At 49.5% G+C, this 20382-nt stretch overlaps 1 protein-coding gene across 1 annotated transcript in view; it reads right to left on the bottom strand.

Annotated features, from left to right (window-relative positions):
• The window catches only part of RNF126 (ring finger protein 126), a 54659-nt gene that overhangs the window by 18785 nt on the left and 15492 nt on the right, over positions 1 to 20382 (bottom strand). The gene's annotated exons all lie outside the window — the stretch shown is intronic.

The following is a 20382-nucleotide window of genomic DNA, read 5'->3' as shown; positions in this document are numbered from 1 at the left end:
ACTCCAATATGTGCTGCCATTTAGCACAAATGCCCTCATCACATCTGAAAAAGAAGTGCAGATGCTATTTGACAAAGCACACACATAGTCAAGTACTGTAAAACTGTAGGGGTTTAAATGGTGAAATGAACAGGGAACGTAGAGGGGAAAGAAACATAGAAGATGGGAAGGAATGTGGGGTAAATTTTATAACAGCTTTGGTGATCCTTGAATGCTGGAATAGGACACTGAGCTACTGTCAGTGCTCGAAACTATTTCAAGCATTCCATGACACCCAACGTGAAACTGGTATGGCAAGACGTGGGTCCAGCGCTCACTACCATTCACTCAGGAGCCCTAAGTAGGCAGAAACCAGTCATGGCTGCTTGTGTTCCGGTATGGAGAGAACCAGGCCTGGCAGCTCAAGCAGGACTGTCCCTCTGGAGAGCAGCCGGTCCCTGTCTAGAGTGGCACAGCGGACAACAGACATAGGTCTGGAATCCGGCCTGAGCTGTCAATAGTGACTGAGATTAATTCAACTAACCCCTCCATTACTTTGGTCTTTGTTTCAATCTATGGATGACAAAGAACTATCTTATTTCCAACCAAGGTAAGATTGGGATTGAGCTGTGATGCAATACAGCTGGAGGCATGTCCCCTTTGCCAGGGCCTGCCAGCATGGGCACATGACCCTTCCAGGTGAAGGCCGCTGATCGCCTAAGCATCGTCTTTCAATATTTAGCGTTAAATGCTGCAACATGTAGCCAGAATAATTCTGTCACATCTAGCTTAGGTATGCTTGGTTCATAGTACCTGCTCTACGCGACAGTTCCACTGGATATAGATGCAGTCATGATGGAGGGGACAGCAGTACATCACATACAGCAGGAAGCAGCAAATAACGCTCAGTGTCCAGTCAGTGCGCATCACCTCTGCAAACAACCAGACTCTTTACAAGAAGGAGACATAAGATTCATAGAGCAATCGGGGTGCTAGAGCCTCCCAGAGCCACGTGACACCCTCCAACACCTTTACATCATTGTGTGTCACATCTTTAGACTAGAAGGTCATGCAGCCATGCTGCCTTCAGATGTCGGGTGATTTACAATGGTTTTCATTTAAAGATGCTCGACCCGGAATAGCAATATGAAATATGTCCTACTTGGACAGACCACTCAGGAGCCAGAGTGCAGGGGTGCTAGAAAAGGAAAGTAGTAACTAATGCTGGATCTGATATGTGACCTATTTTCTTAGTAGGCCTGGATACAAGGATGGACCACCCTGGGTTGGCGTCTATGCAGCTATAGACCCCACAAATACACTAAAAACTACAACCTACAAACCCATCTCCCTAACCAGAAGATGGAACACATGCTTGGAAAATTGTTCAGGGCGCCAAAGGCCAGTTCACAAAAATCTTGACGTCAAAATTTTAGGGGCTCGGAGGAGTCAAGTAGTTAGGGATTCGGTGCAGGGGGTATCAGTCACTATTTAAAAATAAAGATGTTGGCAGTTGGGTGGCACTTAAATATGGAACTGCTACAGTGATCTTTTACAGCTGAGTGCCAGTTGTCAACTTTATACACATCACAACTACTTCGAGGTTAACAACCTCCAAATCCTTGGTGGGGAAGCAGTCTTCAAGTGTTCCACCATGTAAAATCTTCAAAGGCCCCTCTTACCCCATAACAAGGGTTATTTCTGCCCATAGTTGGGAAGTTAGGGTACACGGGTTGTGTGTGTGTGTGTGTGTGTGTGTTGGTGTTGCATTACATGCCCTCTGTATCTAGTGTCCCGGAGGACACAGCATGTTGTAAATCAATTCTAGTGGTTAACCGTTTTTGGTGGTTGCAAGCTGTTTGCTTGGCAGTGGTAAATCTACACCTGTCCCACTGCCACCACAGATACTCCGTAGCCTGGAACAAGAATGCAGAAGACACAGCGGACTATGAGTAAGGCACACTTTGTACGCACCACATTAACTAGAGATTAAGTGCCACTGACAAACAGCAGAACAATCATGGAGCACCCTCACCATGCTTGAGGCTCGTCAAGTCAACTGGAGAAATAGTACATAAGATGCTTCTTGAATAGGGCACCTTCACAAAATACTTGGTTCTCTTAAGTGCTCAGAACGTGCCCGAGGTTGCGTGTTTGCCTTAGAAGAGTGGCCCTGCCCCCATGGGGGGGCGCTCACCGACGTGCCCTGCCCCATGGGGGGGGCGCTCACCGACGTGCCCTGCCCCATGGGGGGGGGGGGGGGGCGCTCACCGACGTGCCCTGCCCCATGGGGGGGGGGGGGGGGGGCGCTCACCGACGTGCCCTGCCCCATGGGGGGGGGGGGGGCGCTCACCGACGTGCCCTGCCCCATGGGGGGGGGGGGGGGGGGGCGCTCACCGACGTGCCCTGCCCCCACTGGGGGGGCGCTCACCGACGTGCCCTGCCCCCATGGGGGGCGCTCACTGACGTGCCCTGCCCAATGAGGATTGTAGTGTGGGTAAGTGGAGGGTTTCCTCTGCAGACGGACACCACAGGCTGGACCTACCATCCAAGCGATGTATAGCCGATGTGCCTGGGTTGTGTCTGCAGGGTAAGATACAGCAGGGTGCAGGTCGTGTGACCCTCTTCCTAAATAAGAGCTGGCTGTGGAGTGCAGATCAGTCATCAAAGGGGGATACCAAATGACTCAAAACGAACGGGCTGGAATAATGAGTTTGTATATGTTGGCAAGCGAATGTGACGGAAGGCAGTGCATGTTCTTCTGTCGTCTGTTTGTTAGCTAACACAACTGGAATATTGAAATGGCATTATCTTCCTCTGGATATAGGATTAATTGGTAAGTCTATTTTAGCTAGATTACCTGAAAGCTTCTTAGGCCGTGAACAGTATCCTTACTAAGTCTATGCTCTTAGTTCCTGTGATTCCCGTTCCCTGGACCTTACCTACCCCCAAGAGGCACAGCCCAGTTCTAATTCTCAAAAGGATCTACTCAGTGGTGTGACAAATTATTCCATAGTTGGCGGGATGGTGGACCAAGGCCACAAGAGTGGTGCGTGCAGTGTGGAGGAGGGCAAGTAGCCAGTACTATAAGGGACAAGGAAGGTGAGCAGAAGAGAGTGCAATCTTGGAAACAATAAAATCTAATGAGAAGCTATAAGAAAATTAACGCTAAATACTACAGCTACTGCATAGCCTCACTCTGGAAAGAACGGTGCCCACAAGCTGAGTCATCCCATGGGTAAAACACACGAAAGGCAATGCTGACCTCCATAGCCACAAATACAACAGAGGGTAACAAGCGTTTGCTTGAGTTATTGCTATTGGTGTTGTAAACGCATAACTGGACTTTTGTCACATGAATTGGTCAGTGCTGCTGAATAATTTGGTCCTCTGACGCATAATTCCAGTACCCTAGATATATCTAAAGCACTTCCATCTACCTTCTTCCTCTATCTGCAGCTAAAGTGAAAACATTGTCATTATTATATTTCTTTAATATTATTATGCCTTCCCCCCCCCCCCCCCCCAACCTAGTGTGGTGACCCAGAGGTGACCTAGACAGAAAGATATTCCGAGTTCAGCAAATATTGTAGTATTTTAACTGTAATGCTCATAACAGCCCCTAGAGGACACCATAATAAAAATAGTATTTTTAAGAAACATGGTCATGTAACCATATAGTCAACCCCTAGAGGTCACAGCAACATGAAAACAGAATGGCAGAAAGTAATGCAGTGTAACCATATATTTAGCTCCTAGAGGGCGCAGTGCATTACACATTTTCAGGCCTTATAGAATAATTTTCCAAAAAGGCCCTTAAAAACACAAACTTCTCCCAGTGTAAAAAAGAAGTTCCAGCCATGAGAGAACTTAAAAAGACACTGACTGGTGGGAAGGGTTCTTATTCGGGGGGTCCCCCAAAGCTAGTGTGTCGTGCTGGACGTGAGTTATGGGCAAAAGTTTTTGTAAAAGGAAGGCCCTGCAGAGCATGAGGCGATTTTCTGATAGCCACAAATATTGCAGTACCTGGACTGTAATACTCAGAACAGCCCCTAGAGGACACCATAATAAAAACAGCATTTGGTTGTGTAACCATAGTCAGCCCCTAGACAGCATAACCACGTGAAAACAGAATGGCAGAACGTAATGCAGTGTTACCATGTATGTAGCCCCTATAGGGCGTAGTGCCTTACACAGTTTCAGGCCTACTGCAATACTATTACAAACAAGACCTTTAAGACAAAATAATTCCAGCTGTAAAACACAAGTTACAGTCATGAGAGAGCTTAAGACATTGAATGATGGAAGTGGATACTATTCTGGGGACCTCCCCCAACCTAGTGTGGGGAACCAGAGATGCCCTAGGCAGAAAGTGTGACATGCTGAACATTTTGATGGTGATCCCATTGTCCTAGGACCACCAAATGGGGAGTTATGGGCAACAATGTTTGAAAAAAGAAATGCCCTGCAAAGCATTATGGGGCGAGTTTCCAGGGTGCAGTGAATATTGTAATATCGGCTCTCCCACTGAGCCAGGGAGAGCCGCTTTGAGGATTTTTGTGGGGTTTTTCCTGCTTCAAATGCTCAAGTTTGTATATATTTTTCAACTGCTAACCTTGTACCTAAGTGGTCCTCATGTAAAGCGCACCTCAGATCGAGGTTGCTATATACTGAACTTCACAGTCATGTTAAGCGCTACTCTGATCATGTTCGCGCTATATGAAACTTCAGGTCCTCATTTAAAGCTCTCCTCCGATCGGGTTTGCGATATATGAAATTAAAAATTAAAAAAAAAAAAAAAAATTCTCTCCAGCTTGCAGCATTTGTACACAGGCACCACAAATAAACAACGGCATGCCAAAAACATGAAGAGGAAGAAACATATGGCCATGCAGAGCAAAGCAAAAAGTAGTGCACCACACAGTAAGGTATATGGACGATCGTACAATGAGCCATGTACCAGGGTCAGTCTCCAAGACGGTAACAAAGCAGCCTCAAGGCAGGAGAAACGTAAAGCATTTACTTAAAAAAAAAATAAAAAAAAAAAAAGGGAATTTCCAAAGTCAGCCCAAGGAACGACTGAAAGTGACGACCATTGTGCAAGACCACAGATGTAGATTACATGTCGAGACGGCACTTTCGCGCTGCCAAGGCTCAACCTAAAAAGAGGCACAGCTTTTCCAAGCCATGCTAAGTACCTCATCACTTTGCCACCGTCCTCATAACAGTCTCCCTCACTCCCATCATGAACCGAACAAACCAATAAGTTTCTCTCTGTACAGCACCAATCACCACTGTGCCTCAATATACTCAGTGCACTGTACCCTACACAGCTCTAAATACCCAAGACTACAACCCTGTCCTCCTCGGATTACCACCTCTGCTTGCCCACTCTCATCCACCTTTGGACACCACCATTGCTACCCCTGTTCTTCCCTCGCAAGCACGCCTTTGTTCTTTCTCAGGGGCCGCCCCAACACAATATGCTTGCTTAACCCCTCCTCTCCCATTACCAACAACTACTAGATAACCAACCACCTTTCCTGTCCCCCAACTGCGGCTCAGTTATCTCCAGCACCACCCCACATTCTGCTTGTGCACATCTACCTCTGGGTAAAATTAATGGCCTTCCTAATCACCAGTAACAAACGAAACCACTCTCAACCATGAATCCTTCTCACAACACACCAGCCAACTCCCTACTGCTTCTATTCTCCCAGTTTCTTGCCGCACAGCACTGTCCTTCCACAGGCCAGTGTCTGTTAAACAGTCAGCCACCACAACTACCCAGACCTGTCCAGTACTGATTAACTCGAGTTTGAGCTCCCCACTAGGACTAACAAAAACACATGCTTCGGACAACATAGACACAGTGTAGATAACAGCTGGGAAACACCCACAACCCTCGCCGTATGATCCTTGCTTACAAGCTTATCAGGCATGCGCCAGACTCCCCTTTTTGAGTACTCTCCACCAGCCAGTCAACACAAAGCAAGGCGTCCCAGAAGACAGGACGCCAGGTTAAAACACACTCATGCAGCACAAGCAATGGTAAACCTATAGCTTGCAGTGAACAGCCGCATCCAAGAGTCAGAACACCTTAAGAAAATGTCATTAGTGAGCATTACCTGACATGACAAAACAATGGCCTCTTATTGACACGTTTCAGATGCTTGGAGGATAGTTCGGCACCGTGTGTAACATAAGAAACCTCCACTAGCGAGCAATATTTGGCATACCACAAATTTTAAAAGGCAGGGCAAATTTTTAATTACATGGGTGAATTTACATACAAAGCTACATTTTGCAATATGCAAAAATCAAAACAACTTCTTGTAACATGCTGAAAGCACGTGTGTACCGCACATTCAAAAAATAAAATAAACCCCTGCCAGATACTGATGAAGACTGGTTCACGCAGAATAAATGTTCTGCCCAAAGCAGTTTTCTTCCGGTTCTGCATGAGGTTTGAGCCAGGTGCGCACCAGCACAGCACATTTTCATAATCTTTTCATGTAATTTCTCAAAAAGAAAAAAACGTTAAGTTCTCAAAATCTTGAATGATCATTTTTTTTGTAGGCGCACACACTGGCTGATGTTGAATGCATTCCTCATGTACCCCTGTGAGCTTAAATGTTGCCAGCAGTGAACAGAGTGTTTTAGTAATCACATTGATTAAGTGGACAATCCGTGGACCATCCAGTCCTCATTCAAGTAAGAATGCAGAGGACAAGTCTTCTGACCCAAGACAATATAATGCTGTCTGTGTACACTAGTCGGGTAACTCCTGCCTAAAGTCAAACCAATTTTTATAATGTTCTTCCAGGTTCCCAAGGAATGACAAGCCCTCAATTTCCCCCTCAAGGAGGTAAAAAACAGATGGAGCACTTCATTCTGTGTACATTTAGACTGTAAAGCCAGTCCCCAATGTACACTAGTTATAGTCAGTGCACAGGACGGTTACCAGTGTTCACCTGTACTGAATAGGTCAAAACAGATTCCTTTTCAACTTCCAAAAGCAAGCTCCAGCAAGGAAAACTACAAGTCTCTGATATCCTATAGCTGCCATTTCTCCAAGCTTTGCACTGGATCAGCAGCGAATCGCACTTTCTCCAAATCTCAACATGGCCAAGAAACCCAAATCCAACTGGTCACCAGGTCAGGTTTCTGTCATGCACCCGTGGACAGCCTGGCAAATCCCTCGCCATCCAACCTGCTTAGCAACACACCCCCGATGAGAGCAACAAACAATGCATACCTTAGGTAAGGTCATGAGAAGTCAAGCGATGCACTGTGCCTAGTAGACAAGGACACGTGTAATCTCACACTAATATCACCTGTGCAACAACACAGGCTATGCACACACACCAGGACCTCACTGTACTATGCAGTGCTGGGGCTACCAGGCCGCCAAATTTCAAAATAACCCTAGTTATGACCTACAGTGTACGCCAAAAGTGATAAAATAATTTCAAATCTATGAACACTGGTGTTTTTAAAGTCTCCCGTAAGTTATTGTCTCTTATTTCTAATTTCGCTCATATCATTTGTCAAGGGCGGAAGGCTATTTACCCACGACCAGGGATGTGGAATTCCTATCGCCCGACGCCCGGGACATCTTGTTTGGGGTCAAGGGCAACAAGTTTTTATGTTTACTTTGTCCTTGGGACAAGTAGACCCAACCCTCTGCAGCACAAACCCTTTGGCTGCCTGTTTACAGAGTGGAACTCTCTGCAGTTGAGGTAATGTGTTTCCAAAAGATAAGGCTGTTCGAACTTGTATTTATGGTTCATTATTTGAAATCCTTCATTATTAGGGTGAGTGCTGTAAATAAATGTTTTAAGGTCACACTTCACTACGGACGTTGGTTCCAGTACAAAAAAAAAAAACGTATATACACATGTTTGAAAAGTTTAGGCTATGAGGCTAAGTATAATTCTCCCACAATGCTCTCTGATTAGATGCAAATGAAGTGTCATTTAGTAAAATGTGTTGGTGCATGCTAGTATTTCCCAAAAATATTTGTAATGGAAAATCAGTGTAACCATTTTCAACACGATTATGGGAAGCATGAAAATAAACAAACACTGACAAAGCCAACTGATCTGACATATTTTTATAAGTCTTTTAGTTTCATCAATGCGTGTCTTGTTTTGACATGGCTTTTGTAACACTTTATTGTTGTGGGAGCTATCAGGCCCTCAACACTGTAACAAACACTGGCAAAAAAAAGTTTTTGAACTCTAAAAGCACACGTTGCCACCAGTGGCATAACAAAGGCCCCGCAGCTGCCCTCCTGGGGGCCCCTTCAGCACAGCACCTGGCCTGAGTGAGTCTGGAGAGGGGGCTCCTCCATGTTCTTTGCAGCAAAGGGGCACCCTCCAGTTTCGTTACGTCACGCGGGCGCAAAACAATCGCAGTTTGCACCCATTTCAAATGGGTGCTAACACTTTCGCTAAAGGGAAGGGGTCCCCATGGGACCCCTTCCCCATTGTGAATGTCACTGTAAACATCCTGCGGAACACTGCCTGCTCTGAAAAAATGAAACGAAAACGTTTCATTTTTCGTTTTTGTAATGCATCTTGTTTTCCTTTAAGGAAAACGGACTGCATTACAAAAAAAAAAAATGCTTTATTAAAAAGCAGTCACAGACATGGTGGTCTGCTGTCTCCAGCAGGCCACCATCCCTGTGAGGGCTGCCATTTGCGAGGGGGTCGCAAATTGCGACCCACGTCATGATTATTCATGAGGTGGGCATTTGCGAAGCCCTTGCGAATCACAGATGGTGTCAGGGACACCATCCTACATTCGCATTTGCGACTCGCAAATTGCGAGTCTCTCTGACTCGCAATTTGCGGGTCGCAAATCTGAACCTACTGACGTGGCCCCAAATTCTTAAAGAAAGTCACAAAAGTGCACCCATGGTATATGTCGTACCCCTATAAAATTTTTGTGAACTGTATTTTAGCATGGGTAAATACGATGTGTAGATTTGCTCATGTGAAAATCTATTGAGCATTTGCAAGTTCATTTTCCCTCCAGCCACTTTCTTCCCAACCCTGGAAGAAGTTCTAATTCTGCCATTGTCAGGAGTAAATGTCCAACCTTTCCTATTATGGGAAAATATTAGAGAGAAGCTGGTGAAAATCTTTAAAACATGCAGGTTAGTAGGTTTGCAGACTCAAAGGCATTCCAGCCCTGGAACTATTGCTTACTGCTTCCTCCAGTATGCAGATCTGCAGAAAGGTGGAAAAATAAGGAAATTGCTACAGTAGGGATTGAAACTGCAAGTATTCAAGCCCTACTAAGGTAGTAGCCCTGGCATAATCAGAGAGCCTATTATCAGAGCTCTTACATAATGAGATTACTGCCATAATTTGTTGCCACACTACATGGCACCAAAGGGACAAGTAGATCTTTTTACAGGACAAGTAGATTTGAGAAGCAACCTGTCCCCTGGACAAGTAGATATTTTAAGAAATTCCACACCCCTGCACGACTCAGCTCGGGAGCATGCTCTAAACGAGACATGAACCTCCAGCAGGTGCCTCTGTCAGGTGAATGCTGGCCCAGTCACTGGCATGTGATGAGAGGCCTGGCCCGCCCCGGGCCCTGAGGGGTGAACATTGCTAGGTGGCACGAGAGTGAACAATACCACTGGAAGCGGCGTCCTTACACACCCAACGGTGAACAAAGGAAGGGAAACCTCCACAGAGGACAGTGCACAGCGCAGCGCCCAGAAGCTTCAACACGGGAAGGGTCTCGACGACCCCAGTTCCACTGAACAATGCCGAGTACAATGCGGCCCAGCGTACACGTGAAGCGCCTCTGCTGCTCGTGGAAGTCTAGTGTACCCGCTGCGCTCCGCCTATTAAAAGCTGACCTTCCCTATGAAAGGAGGCACTGCAGCCTCTAAGCACTGCACAAGTTCAGCCCTTCCTGCCCAGTAGTGCCACATTATGTAGTACTGATTTATATTTTTTGGGTGGTGTGTGATGTGTTGCCTTGTGACCTACTGCAGAGCTCACATATACCTAAAGAGAAGCGCTGTGCAACGGCAGTTTAAAGTCCAAAGGTTTTGCAAGGCAAGTCCATGGGCTGGGGTTCTTCCACTGCTAGACTAGGTAGGTCTTCGTCCTGAACAACCCAGATCGTCGAGGTTTTCTGAATGGTGGGTCGTTCAATTCTCCCGTCCAGTCCAGACTCCGAACCTCAGCAATGTAAGATCCTGGCTGATGGATGGAAATGCTTCCAGTCCCACCTTCCACGGGTCGCTGGTTTTCTGGGGCTCCTTACAAAGGGTGGAGACGTGGCAGAGAGACCCCATTCCCTCCCAATAGGTCGCCCATGCTGGTCTGTATCTACAGGTGGCTCTTGTCCGTCAGTGGAAGGTTTGGGAACTATTTTACGTTCGGATTAACTGCTGTACTCAAAGGTGCAGAAAGAGAGCAAACATGAAAAACGTAAATACTGAACGGATCACAGAGTAGAATAAAAGCTCCTAATATGCAGCGTTTATAAGTTGCCGAAGACCATCCTGTGCCTCAAAGGCATTCGAGGAATCTTGCTGCCTCTGCATGTGAGAAACATTGAAAGACCACTGTACAGAATGACTGCCCGTCTCTTCTCAGCATTTCACTCAGACCACTGGCATTGGACGGGCACCTCACTGAAGAGGGGGGGCAGCCTGATGTACTCAGACAAGGACTGAGCACTCGGCTTCCGGAATCTGCATCTAAAGAAATGAAACAATTATGGAGAGATGGACCAGCTGTGGGTAGGAGAGGTTTTGCAACCAAAGAGACGGTGAATGGACTGGTTGGTATATGATGTTACTGCAAACCTAGGGCAGCAAAACCAAAAGAGAAAGAGGGTGACTGAACGGTACTTCAGGGGAATATCAGAGTCTCTAACCCCCACGTCCCGAGCAGCTCGATGGGGCTCTGGATTTCAGGTTAAGCCATGGTGTGGCATTGCTTTGGGTAGAATGCGGAGTCATTTTAATTCCTTAGACAGCTGGGGTCATAGGTAGCAGCATTATAAAATCCTTAAATCACTGAGGAACTTTAGAAGACAAAAAATGAATCAAATGACTAAGGTAAGGCAGGGTAAACTGAAGAAGTCTCAGCAGCAGGTTTCTGCTGTCACACTGCTGAGAAACCTTTGTTGCTCCACAGAAAAGAACATATTTCTCCAGGAAGTTGCATAGTACAAGAGCATTTCACAAGCAAGGGGAATCCCTACAGACGTGCTGCTGTCATCAGCTCCTATGAAAAATGCTACAAGATCCAGTGCTTCACATACCCGGCATTATAACAACTTGAGCTCAGCAAGCTGCTAATGCCCCGTGAGAACCCATGCTCTCAGAACCCTACCCATGCTCTCAGAACCCTACCCATGCTCTCAGAACCCTACCCATGCTCTCAGAACCCTACCCATGCTCTCAGAACCCTACCTATGCTCTCAGAACCCTACCAACCTCTGCGATAAGTTAGAAGCAGTGCGTCAATGTGCGAAACAAACATTGGAATCCACATACTGCACCTGAAATACTATCTAATGAGTGAGAGCGCAATCAGAGGTCTCCTCGCCAACTCTTAGAGATCCTCTAGAATGTGCTCAATCACGCCATGGGAGGGGAAGCTTATGCTACAGACAATTCATAACTATACGAAACACATCATTCACAACCCCTGCCACATCATGAGGAAACTGCGCCCAGACATTAGTTAGCTAATGTCAACACCACATCGATGTCTTCTTGTTATTCTACCTGTCATCATATCAAACAGGCGAACTTAAGGGAAGCAGTAACAAAGGACGCACTGACTCCAATCAACGAGCACCAAGTGAAAAGGGCACCCAGAAGTGAACAGGATGCCTAGATTCAGCAGACGTGCATACCTAAAACTCTTCAAATGCAAAGTGTATAAATAACTACTCTACATATCATTTGGTTGCAACTGCAAAAAGGAACTGTACAAACCAAGAGAATTAACAAACCAAGAAAGGGGAAGACATCATACTGCCCTTTCACAGGGTCTTCACTTTAAAATGTCGTCTTCCTGTTCTAGTGTCTAGAAGCTGCTGAGTCTGTGTACCAGGCAAAATATACGAGCTCCTCCAAACAACTCCTTGATGCATTACTGTGCGTCCCTAAACTGGGCGCTTTTCCAGGTCCCACTTTTTTTCTTTTTGTTCAAGTACTCTACAAGAGTGCATGTGTTTTCCATCTGTCTCTCTAGTGTGCTTCTCTTCCTACTCCGTGCCGCTTACCAGTGTGCTTTTCTCCTGGCCCAATTCGTGATGCGCTTGCCCTCTTGGCCGCTATGGTCTGCATAGCCTTCTCACTCACGCACTTCTATGCCCTCATATTTCCAAATACTGCAGGGCCCATCTGCTTTCTCCCCCATGCTCCATATCGCTCTCTCATGTCTTTCCTTCTCTATCTAGTCCCGGTTGCTTCCGCTCTCACTGCCCCCTACATGTTGTTTCTGCTCCCCTTTTCCCCTTGTGTTGTTTACATGCCCTCACTGCTCTTTGTTGCATCCCACCTGCTTAAAATATATATCAATTTTTTTTCTTCTGCTCGGTAAGGTGAAACACATCCCTGTCATACTGCAGGTGCATGCCTGATGTATAATGTGCACGCTCACAAAATTATGCTAATTAATTTTTTTCCATTTTGCCATGCTGTACAGCACACCTAAAGCCACTGACAAAGCTAATGAGTCAATGTTAACAAGTACTGGCTTTGCCCATCATTTTTTTGGCTTAGGAGCTGCCAAAGGGTTGGAACCACAAAAAGAGTGAAGTTACATCTGTGGGCTTGAGAGGTTCTGCAAAATCACAGGTCATAGTGCAGTGTATGAAGATGGGCCTGGCTCCTCTAGAACCCAACTAGCGGAGGGCCAGCGAGCGCATGGGTGGAGGCACAGGGGGAAGATTGCACTGGACCACCCCGGGCCCACTGCAATCTCTAGATCATGCTGCTATGGTTGAAGATGGACAAGAACCAGGGAACCCAGACACTTTAGGCTCGTAGGAAATTATTAGGTGGGTGATGTACAATGAATCATCAAAGTACAGATATTATCCTGATGGGTTCACCAGTTAGGTGAGGCTCCACTCCATTTGCCTACGGGGAGAGGGCAGCACAAAGCCATTTAAGCAGCTAAGATGCACCCTCGAACCAAATGGCCTAGGAATGCCTGGATCTCAAGTAACAGACGAGTTCAGGAGGAAGGCCTTCTGGCACCCCATCCAGTTATTCATTAGTAGGCACCTATAGAAGGTAAAAGAGTCCTAAGAGACTACAGGCACAGTGAGGGTACTCTCAGTGTGAGGCGTGGTAAGTCTTCGGTAATGGCTAATTTGTAAAGCAGTAGAAAGCTCAATAGGCCGACACAAATTGTTACCCACCATAAGCCTTATCATGTGTTACTTTGGGCGTGGCCAGGACTCCGACAATGGCGGCCGCTTAAGAGCTCGGCTCCGGAGGGGCCAGCTCGAGAACCCCAGCCCAGCACGCCAGCACAAACCGCCTGTGCGCTAAATCGTCCGGCTGAGCTGCCGGAAAGTGGGCGGAGCGGCTGGACCCCCGGGTCGGGCCCGGTGAGCGTTGCGGGGCTGCCCGGACAGTGAGGAGACCTGCGGCCTTTCATCCCCTCCGAAGCCACGGCCTCGCGTGAGTGGCAGGCCGCGGGGGGGGGGGGGGGAGCTGCCGACAAGAGACGGCAAAATCGCCCGAGCCCCGGATTTTGGAGGCGGGACCCAGCGACGCTGTGGGGGCACCGTTGGACCTGCTGGTGCAACCCCTGAAGGGGCGCCTCGCCCAAAACTGGTTAAACGGGTGTGGCCCGGTTTCCAATGGGGCCGCCCCGTGAGCACAAGCATATGCCCCACATGGATACTCTGAGCGGCGGCAGTATGCAGCAGACGGCCCTCCCTGGCAGCAACCAGCATGAGGATGGCCGGAAGGGTGAGTGACGCCCCCTATCTCCCCCTTTGAGGAGGCGCAGTCAACATCGTACCACCATTTGGGGGCCCCCGCGATATCCTGGTACACCACCGGCCACTGTACGCACGTATTACGCAGGCGAGCGAGCACGCTGGTGCTATCGGCGAAAAAGTGGGTACACTGAGCGGGGATCGACTTCGCCCTGGTGGCGCCGCGCGCCTGACGCCGGCTGGTGCGGCAGGCCCTGCCAGCAGGGACAGGCAAGGGGGTTGACGCTGCCCGGGGCGGCGAACACTTGCAACTAGCCACGCCGGAACCCCCCCCCCCCCTGAAGCAGATCACTTCCGGCCCTGCGCCCAGGGCCCACCCAGTGAAGAACACGAACAGCACCAAGGCTGTGGAGCCTAAAACGTGGTGTGATTCCCGGCGGCGACTCCTACGACAGCGCCCAGGTTGGCATCCAGCCCCCTCCCTGGGTCAACCCTCCTGGTCGGACCGATGCCCTCTAAAGGCCGACATAAGAACAGAACCATGGAGCCCCCAACACCCCCCGGGGACGGAGCAGCAGAACTGTTGAGCCAGCCACACTCCAAAGTTCAAGACACTCTAGACAAAATACTGGGGGCTATAGAGGACACAAAGTCAACACTGCAACGAGAAATCAACCAAGTCGCGATTGAGGTGGGTCTCCTGAGAGCCGAACATCACAAGCTGGCCGACAGAGTCAAAGATACGGAGACTACGCTGGCCGACATCACCCCAAGGCAGAAAGACATGGCGGCGGAAGTAACCTCACTGGCTGACAGAGTAGCAAGACTTGAACAACGCGCCGAAGACGCAGACGGGAGGAATAGAAGGAACAACGTACGAGTGGTGGGCCTTCCTGAGGGGTCCGAAGGAGAGAACATGGTAGAATTCCTGGAGAATTGGTTGAGCACGAAGGTTGCGCCGGGATGCCTGACTCCCTACTACACGTTAGAACGCGCCCACCGCGTGCCATCAAGACCACTGGCTCCTGGCAGACCGCCCCGTGCCGTAATAGCTAAACTACTGCATTACAAGGACAGGGATATTCTCCTACAGAAAGCCAGAGAATCGGGCCCGTTCAAGGTAGCAAACGGAGAAGTAACACTATTCCCAGACTTTACACTGGAGGTCCAGGACAGGCGAGCCTCATTCTTAGCGGTCAAAAGAGCATTACGAGCTGAAGGGATCCAATACTCGCTCTTATACCCTGCAAGGCTGAGAGTGATCGTGGATGGAAAGACCTCTTTCTTCCAATCCCCGGAGGAGGCATGGGACTGGCTCGAGAGGCGCGGGGCCCAAACACTACGACCAGCGCTGACGGAGGTTGGAGCTGGCGGAACCCGCCGAGCAACTAGGCGGAAGAGGCCCGAGGATCGCCCGCGCCTGGCCCGACGAAAACGCAGAGGGAAACAGGCAGAAGAGCGGCCCTGGAGGCGGCGGCCCGGTTGCGAGGTGTCCTCCCGTGAGGGCTCGGAGGTGGACTCCGATGGCACGATAGTGTCATCCGCCGAGGGCTCTGGGAGCCCGTCCCGGGCACCAAAGGTGACTCCGCAAACAGCTGATGAGCTTGGCTGACCTGGCTGCACGACTGGGCCTGAAGTCATAACGAACTGAACGAATGATTGGCCCCTCCGGACCTGGCCGCTTCCCCCCTGACTATACCTCTCGCCTGCCTGGCTGGCGAGTACTATAACTATGTGTTTGGTAAAGTTGCACCGTTGCACGTTTTTTTGGGCTACCCATAGTTCCGAGGGTGCCCTGGGGAGGGGGAGTTGGGGTTCACAGTTCCGAGTTAATCCAACAGCATGGGCAATTAAATGTTATCACAATGTAGGAACGAGCGCAACAGTGGGTAGATTGAAATGGCGGGCGCACTGGTCCTCCAATTGTCAGATGCCTAGAACAGGATGGCAGATTACAATATCATAACCTGGAATGTCAGGGGGATGGGTACCCATGCCAAAAGACACAGAATATTGTCATTCCTAAAGAGAAGGGGGGTGCAGATAGCAATGCTACAAGAGACCCACCTAGCCCCAGGGGAGGGAGAGAAACTCAGACGAAGATGGAGAGGGCGAGTGTTCGCTACGGAGTACTCAGCCTATGCAAGGGGCGCAATGATATGGATCAGAGCAGGTGTCCCCCTGACAATCGAAACCGCAAACATAGACAAGGAGGGCAGGTTTGTAATATTGGAAGGTAAACTACACGGGACCCCATTAGTTTTGAGTTGCATCTACGCCCCTAACCAAGACCAGGTTTCATTCATGACAAACCTATCGCGACACCTTACCCGCCAGCAAACAGGGGAGGTACTAATAGGTGGGGACTTTAATGCAGTACTAGACATAAACATGGATAGATCCACCCTACCGCTACAGGGAGCTATATCAATTAAAATAGCACAAAACTTGGTCAAATGGCTTGACTCATGGGGGTTAGTGGACATATGGCGTGTCCACCACCCAATCGACAGGGACTACTCGTTCTACTCGGGCCTCCACCACGTCCACACCAGAATTGACAGGGTGGTCTGCACCCCGGGCTTGGCCCGTGGGATGACACGTTCTGAATACCTAGCCCGAACAATCTCAGACCACAACCCACTATTATTAACACTGAGGACATTGCAGGATAGACCCCCCCCATACCGTCATGGCGGCTTGCCCCCGCAGCGCTCGAGGATCAAGCGTATAGAGAGGCACTACGAGACTACCTATCAGAACACATTGAGATCAATAGAGGAACCACCTCCTCCAGGGCAGTGGAGTGGGAGACACTTAAGGTGGGGACGAGGGTTTTTTGCCTGGGGCAGTCAGTAGGGGTGAGGAAAACACTAGAAAAGGAGCTCACTGCATTAGAGAAGATCATACACGAGCGCAAGCTAAGTCTGGGCCTTGCAGCACACGAGGAGGAAGAATATAACCGTGCCCGCAGAGAACACTCCAAAGCCGAAGAAAAGCTAAGATGTCACAGCATGCAGAAATACCTGGCATCCCTGCAATCAGAGGAGGGGAGGTCGGGCAGGCTTCTGGCATGGCTGGTGCGCCCGGGCGGGAGCAGCGAACCCATCACTAGTGTAACAGACAAAGAGGGAAACCGTAGACTTAGCCCAGGCCCCATCAATGATGCATTCAGAGATTATTACATGCACCTGTATGGTAGACCTAGCAGCCTGGAGCCAGTGACCTTTGACAATTATCTGCGACAGACCCCGATCTGGGAACTGAGACCAGAGGACAGAGACAGCCTGGGAGGGGCAGTGACCATAGAAGAGATCAACGATGCAATAGCGCATCTGGCTCCTGGGAGGACCACCGGAACAGACGGTCTTCCCATGGACTTCTACAAAAAATATAGATCCTTGTTAACCCCAAGCTTGGCGGAAATGTATGCGGAGGCGTTGCGGTGAGTTACCAGACACGATGCGCGAAGCACTAGTAGTGCCACTCCCTAAGTCCACCAATAGTGAGGCCTCGGTGACAGATTTCCGCCCACTGTCAATGCTGAACAGCGACTTTAAGATCCTTAGCAAGATCTTGGCCGATCGCCTGCTCCCCCCATATGCCCACGCTGATCCACGCTGATCAAAACGGCTTCATTCCGGGCCACAGCATCTCCCTAAACTTTAGGCATCTTTTCTCTATCATGCACATGCCCCGAGAATCGATTCCACCGACCGGGCTCCTGTTGGCGGTCGACTTCGAAAAGGCTTTCGATTCAATTATGTGGGACTACCTGAGGTCGGTGATGAGGAGGATGGGCCTAGGTGAGAACTGGGTGAGATGGGTTGACCTACTATATTCGTCCCCACTAGCAAGAGTGAAGACGGGTAAAATCATATCCAGTGTTTTGTGGAACCAGACAGGGATGCCCCGTCTCCCCGCTTCTGTTTGCCCTAGCGATTGAGCCTCTTGCGAGTCGACTGCGGGAGGAGGGAGCAGGACGGGGGGTAATGTACGGACCAACTGAACACATTGTCTCCCTGTATGCTGACGACATACTAATATACCTTGGGGACGGCAACAGCAACCTCCCCTGGGCCCTCAGTGTCTTAGAGAACTTTGGCGAGGTCTCCGGACTTCGCCTAAACCGCGGCAAAACGTACGTGTTCCCTCTGTCTCCTGAAGGCGTGCGTCCTGCTTCATGCCCGATGGACATGAACTGGGCCCCCGTACTTTCAAGTATCTGGGTATCCAGATATTCCACGAGCTGGGAGATCTCAGGGAAGGTAATCTGGGCAGGGCACTGCGATCACTGAGGTCCTCGGTGGGATTCTGGCGTTCTTTGAAACTTACAGTAATGGCTAGAGTGGCACTGTCCAAAATGATTATGCTTCCCCGACTCCTCTATTACTTCGCAAACCTACCACTGCTGATCCCCCCCATCATGGTTCCGCGACCTGAACATGCTGCTAAGGGAACTAATATGGGATGATGGTCGTAGGCGCACCGCACTTACAACCCTCTGCAGACCGACTCAAATGGGAGGACTGGGCGCCCCCAACTTGGAGGCTTATTACTTGGCATTCCAGCTACAATGGGTATCTGGTTGGATGTCAGGCAGAGGACCACTGGACTTGTGCACACCTCAGGGGACAATAGATGCAACATGGATTGTGGCACGCATGATAGGTAGGAAGATAGCCCTACCTGGTAGCAACATTATGACGAATGTTGCATTGGCATGTTGGGAGAGGTGCATGAAAAGAGTGGGAGTGGGCCCCCCCCTTATTCTCCGTCCCTGCTGGTTTTGGCACTGGTCCTGGGAGCTGGGGGACTGTGCCCGGGAAGCCTCGGACTTGGCCCATGGACTAGAGCAGGGATTGTGACATTGAGAGGCCTCTTTAACGGGGGGTAGTGAGGGATTTCTCTGCCCTAACGGAAGCGGGTGTTCCCCAGGGCCAGTTCCTGCTCTTCGGGAGGCTGGTTCACGCCCTGAAAGATCACTGGTGCACGATAAACGCAGAGCCCGCAGTCCACGGGGTACTGCACCTTTTGCTGACATCGGGGGATGAACCCCACCTGATAGCCAAAATTTACCAGGCCCAGGTCCACGCAGCATTGGACCCCTTGCAATCCCTGAGGGAGCGATGGGGAGGCACCATTGGGAGGGAATTAACTGAATCGGAATGGAGCAAAGTACTAGCATACCCCCGGGTGGTCTCATGCAACTACATTACATCCAATATAATTACCTACACAGAACGTACCTCACACCGCACCGACTATTCCGAATATACGGAGGTACCCCCAGGACATGCCCAAGATGCCAGGGGGCGAGGCAGATTTTGACCATATGGTGTGGGCGTGCCCGGTGGTCCAGATCGGCTGGAGGGAGGCACTGGCTGCCTTATCCCGGCTACTCGGAGCGGAGTTAAGGCCCACCCCGGACCTGTGCTTGCTGGGACTCAGGCCGACTGAGTTAAACGGGAAAGTAAGAGGGCGTTTTCTAGACCAAACGCTGGCCCTCTATAAAAGGCTGATCTCGAGGGGCTGGAGGGCCCCAGTCTGCCCATCGCTTACCAATTGGAAAAGGGATGTTACGAAATGGTCCAGGGCCGAACTACAGGTCCTGAAAGCCGAGGAAGCCAAGGGCGTCCGACTTGTTCCTACCGCCCCGACCTGGGAAGAACTGGTGACGACATGGGACGCACTAACCAAGGGAACAACAAACACCGAGGTGGGGGAGGCCGGGGAGCGGCATGCCTCAGGGGGTGGTCCCGGTTGGTGCCCTGAGGTCCCTGTACTGACAATAGGACCACATGTAGAAACGATAAAGAAGCCACACGAACCGCCACCATTCACAATGCCTCAAGAGCAAGGGGGAGGAAGAGGCGGATAGAGCAGACACCTGCCCCACTCACACACTGGTGCGCCCCAGGCATGGCCCCCATAAGACTGTCATAGCGCACTAGCTCCTTAATGAACATTAACCACAGGTATCACCCACACAATGCTGTAAAGTTGACCCTTCGGTTAGTTTGACTACCCTTCCTATCCCCTTCCTAGACTCCCTTTCCCTCCCATTATCTCCGATCTTCACTTCCTATGATCCCCTCTCCAAGTTGCAAATAGGAATGTTTTTTTTTTTTTTTATCCACAAATTTGTTACATATAAAAATGGCATAAAACCAATACATTAAGACCAACGATGAACTCGGAGCAGTGGGTCAAGGGGCTTAAAGCACTAGAGTCAGGACCCGATAACTACACAAACAATACTAGGGGCTCCGCAAGAACCAGCAGTGTAACACGAGTAATGTATGCTACAACTGTGACCAGCTTATGTGTTCATGTATAACTGATGCAAGTGATTACTCCGAACCGACACACAATGTTAATAAAATATGTTTAAAAAAAAAAAAAATCATGTGTTACTTTGATCAAGCTGTATAGCTGGCCATAGTACCTTTA

The sequence above is a fragment of the Pleurodeles waltl genome, chromosome 12, assembly GCF_031143425.1.
Source record: "Pleurodeles waltl isolate 20211129_DDA chromosome 12, aPleWal1.hap1.20221129, whole genome shotgun sequence".
NCBI classification, from domain to species: Eukaryota; Metazoa; Chordata; class Amphibia; order Caudata; family Salamandridae; genus Pleurodeles; species Pleurodeles waltl.
Note: the sequence above shows the minus strand (reverse complement) of the source record. Positions and strands in the feature narration are given on the sequence as shown.